Below are 4873 nucleotides of genomic sequence, written 5' to 3' on the forward strand. Positions count from 1 at the left end.
TCATGCAATTCTCCTGCCTCAGCCTCCCGAATAGCTGGGACTACAGGCGTGTGCCGCCATGCCCAGCTAATTTTTGTATTTTTAGTAGAGACGGGGTTTCACCATGTTGACCGGGATGGTCTCGATCTCTTGACCTCGTGATCCACCCGCCTTGGCCTCCCAAAGTGCTGGGCTTACAGGCTTGAGCCACCACGCCCGGCCTCATTTCATTATTTATCCAGTAGTCATTCAGTAGCAGGTTGTTCAGTTTCCATGTAGTCGTACGGTTTTTGATGAGTTTCTTAATCCTGAGTTCTAATTTGATTGCACTGTGGTCTGAAAGACTGTTCATTATGATTTCCATTCTTTTGCATTTGCTGAGGAGTGATTTACTTCCAATTACATGGTCAATTTTAGAGTAAGTGTAATGTGGTGCTAAGAAGAATATATATTCTGTGGATTTGGGGTGAAGAGTTCTGCAGCTGCCTATTAGGTCTGCTTGGTCCAAATCTGAGTTCAAGTCCTGGATATCCTTGTTAATTTTCTGTCTCATTGATCTGTCTAATATTGATAGTGGAGTGTTAAAGTCTTCCACTATTATTGTGTGGGAGTCTAAGTCTCTTTGTACATTGTTAATAACTTGCTTTATGTATCTGGGTGCTCCTGTATTGGGTGCATATATATGTATGATCATTAGCTCTTATTGTTGCATTGATCCCTTTGCTGTTATGTAATGCCCTTCTTTGTCTCTTTTGATCTTTGTTGGTTTGAAGTCTGTTTTATCAGAGACTAGGATTGCAACCCCTGCATTTTTTTGCTCTCCATTTCCTTGGTGAATCACCCTCTATCCCTTTATTTTGAGCCTGTGTGTGTCTTTGCACATGAGATGGGTCTCCTGAATACAGCACACCAATGGGTCTTGACTCTATCCAATTTGCCAGTCTGTGTCTTTAGCCTGTTTACATTTAAGGTTAATACTGTTATGTGTGAATTTAATCCTGCCATTTTGATGCTAGCTGGTTGTTTTGCTCATTAGTTGATGTAGTTTCTTCATAGTGTTGATGGTCTTTACAATTTGGTATGTTTTTGCAGTGGATGGCACTGGCTGTTCCTTTCCATGTCTAGTGCTTCCTTCAGGAGCTCTTGCAAGGCAGGCCTGGTGGTGACAAAATCTCTCATGGGTTGCTTGTCTGTAAAGGAATTTATTTCTCCTTCACTTTTGAAGCTTAGTTTGGCTGGATATGAAACTCTAGGTTGAAAATTTTTTTCTTTAAGGATATTGAATATTGGCCCCCACTCTCTTCTGGCTTGTAGGGTTTCTGTCAAGAGATCTGCTGTGAGTCTGACGGGCTTCCCTTTGTGGGTTACCCGACCTTCCTCTCTGGATGCCCTTAGCATTCTTTCCCTCTTTTCAACCCTGGTGAATCTGACGATTATGTGCCTTCAGTTTGCTCTTCTCAAGGAATATCTTTGTGGTGTTCTCTGTGTTTCCTGAATTTGAGTGTTGGCCTGCCTTGCTAGGTTGGGAAATTCTCCTGGATAATATCCTGAAGAGTGTTTTCCCACTTGGTTTCATTCTCTCTGTCACTTTCAGGTACAACAATCAAATGTGGATTTGGTCTTTTCACATAATCTCATATTTCTTGGAGGCTTTGATCATTTCTTTTCACTCTTTTTTCTCTATTCTTGACTTCTTATTTTATTTCATTGAGTTGATCTTCAATCTCGGATATCCTTTCTTCTGCTTGATTGATTCAACTCTTGAAACTTGTGTATGCTTCACGAAGTTCTTGTGCTGTGTTTTTCAGCTCCATCAAGTCATTTATGCTCTTCTTTACACTAGTTATTCTAGTTAGCATTTCATCTAACCTTTTTTTCAAGGTTCTTAGTTTCCTTGCATTGGGTTAGAACATGTTCCTTTAGCTCAGAGAAGTTTGTTATTACCTACCTTCTGAAGCCTGCTTCTGTCAATTCGTCAAACTCATTCTCCATGCAGTTTTGTTCACTTGCTGGTGAGTGATTGTGACCCCTTGGAGGAGGAGACGTGTTCTGGTATTTGGTGATTTCAGCCTTTTTGTGCTGGTTTCTTCCCATCTTTGTGGATTCATCTACCTTTGGTCTTTGAAGTTGGTGACTTTTGGATGGGGTGTCTGAGTGGATGTCTTTTCTGTTGATGTTGAAGCTATTTCTTTCTGTTAGTTTTCCTTCTCACAGTCAGGCCCCTCTGCTGCAGGTCTGCTGGAATTTGCTGGAGGTCTACTCCAGACCCTGCCTGCCTGCAAATCACCTGCAGAGGCTGCAGAACAGCAAAGATTGCTGCCTATTCCTTCCTCTGGTAGTTTTGTCCCAGAAGTGTACCCACCAGATGTTAGCCAGAGCTCTCCTATATGAGGTGTCTCTTAGGATAAATGGGGGTCAGGGAGCTACTTGAGCAGGCAGTCTGTCCCTCCTCAGAGCTCAAGTGCTGTGCTGGGAGATCCGTTGCTCCCTTCAGAGCTGCTGGGTGGGGAAGTTTAGTCTGCTGAAGCAAAACCCACAGCTGCCCCTTTTCCCAGGTGCTGTGTCCCAGAACAGTGGAGGCTTTATTTATAAGTTCCTGGTGGGCTGCTTCCTTTTTTCAGAGATGCCCTGACCAACAGGAAGGGAGCCTAATCACAATCTGTCTTCAGAGGCCTTGCTGAGCTGCTGTGGGCTCTGCCCAGGTGCTGTGTAAACTTCCCTGTGACTTTGTTTACACAGGTGAGTTTAGAACTGCCTACCCAAGCCTCAGTAATGGCAGACACTCTTCCCCCCACTGAGCTCGAATGTCCCAGGTTGAGCTCAGACTGCTGTGCTGGCTGTGAGAATTTCAAGCCAGTGGATCTTAGCTTGCTGGTCTTTGTGGGGGTGGGACCCTCCGAGACAGACCACTTGGGCTCCCTGGCTTCAGCCCCCTCTTTTTCAGGGTAATGAGCGATTCTGTCTTGCTGGCATTCCAGGCACCACTGAGGTATGAGAAAAAAACTGCTCTGTCTAAAATGGCCACCCAGTTTTGTGCTGGAAACCTGGGGCACTGGTGTTTAGGCACTGGCGGGAATCTCCTGGTCTGCGGGTTGTGAAGACCGTGGGAAAAACATGGTATCTGAGCCAGAGTGCTGGAGTGTCCAGAAAAGTCCCTAATGGCTTCTGTTGGCTGGGGGAGGGAGTTCTCTGGCCCTTTGTGCTTCCCTGGTGAGGCAACACCCCATCCTGCCTCGGTTAGCCCTCCTTGGGCTGCACCCACTGTCCCACCAGTTCCAGTGAGATGAACCTGGTACCATGATTGGAAATGTGGCAATCACTTGCCCTATGGCTTGCTCTCCCTGGGAAATGTGGACCAGAGCTGTTCCTATTTGGCCATCTTGGTGAACTGCTCTAATATCAGCCTTTTTGTGCTGGTTTCTTCCCATCTTTGTGGATTTATCTACCTTTGGTCTTTGAAGTTGGTGACTTTTGGATGGGGTCTCTGAGTGGACATCCTTTCTGTTGATGTTGAAACTATTTCTTTCTGTTTGTTAGTTTTCCTTCTAACAGGCTCCTCCGCTGCAGGTCTGCTGGAGTTTGCTGGAGGTCCACTGCAGACCCTGCTTGCCTGGGAATCACCCACGGGGGCTGCAGAACAGCAAAGATTGCTGTCTATTCCTTCCCCTGGTAGCTTTGTCCCAAAAGAGTAAATGCCAGATTTCAGCCAGAGCTCTCCTGTCTGAGGTGTCTCCCAATCAGGATACACGGGGATCAGGGAGCCAGTTGAGGTGGCAGTCTGTCCATCAGAGCTTGAGCGCTGTGCTGGGAGATTCATTGCTCCCTTCAGAGCCGCTGGGTAGGGACGTTTAAGTCAGCTGAAACTGAACCCACAATTGTCCCTTTGCCCACGTGCTCTGTCTCAGGAAGGTGGGGGCTTTATTTTTAAGTCCCCGATGGGCTGCTGCCTTTCAGAGATGTGCTGCCCAGGAAGAAGGGAGTCTAGGGACAGGCTGCCTGCAGAGGCCTTGTTGAGCTGCTGTGGGCTTGGCTCAGTTGCTCTGTAAACTTCCCTGCGACTTTGTTTACACAAGTGAGGTAAAAACCCGCCTACCTAGGCCTTAGCAATGGTGGACACCCCTCCCCCCAGGAGCTCGAACGTCCCAGGTTGAGCTCAGACTGCTGTGCTGGCTGCAAAACTTTCAAGCCAGTGGATCTTAGCTTGCCTGTCTTTGTGGAAGTAGGACCAGATCACTTGGCTCCCTGGCTTCAGCCCCGTTTTTAGGGGAATGAGTAGTTCTGTCTCGCCGGTATTCCAGGTGCCACTGGGGTATGAGAAAAAAAAAACAAAACTGCTGTAGCTAAAACAGCTGCCCAATTCTGTGCTGGAAATCCAGGGTGCTGGTGTTGTAGGCACTGGAGGGAATCTCCTGGTCTGTGGGTTGTGAAGGCAGTGGGGAAAGCACAGTATCTGAGCCAGAATGCTAGAGTGTCGGGAAAAGTCCCTAATGGCTTCCCTTGGCTAAGAGAGGGAGTTCTCCAGCCCCTTGGACTTCCCGCGTGAGGTGACCCCCCACCCTGCTTCGGCTCTCCCTCCTTGGGCTGCACCACTGTCTAACCGGTCCCAGTGAGATGAACCTGGTACCTCAGGTGGAAATGTGGAGACCACTGGCCTTCTGAGTCACTTTTGCTAGGAACTATGAACCGGAGCTGTTCCAATTTGGCCACCTTGGCAGAAATCCCTGTAAGAAATTCTTTCTGACCTGCTAGCTGACCTGGGACTGAAAGGTGCTTGCCTGGTAAGCCTGAATCAGTTTTTGTGTTAGTGTGATTTGAAAACACGTTGTGAGGACAGGAGTGCAAGGGCCAGGGGCACTGTGATGTTCTGTGTCTTGGCTCCTTCCAGAAGAGGAAG

The sequence above is a fragment of the Cebus imitator genome, unplaced genomic scaffold, assembly GCF_001604975.1.
Source record: "Cebus imitator isolate Cc_AM_T3 unplaced genomic scaffold, Cebus_imitator-1.0 Scaffold331, whole genome shotgun sequence".
Classification (NCBI taxonomy): domain Eukaryota; kingdom Metazoa; phylum Chordata; class Mammalia; order Primates; family Cebidae; genus Cebus; species Cebus imitator.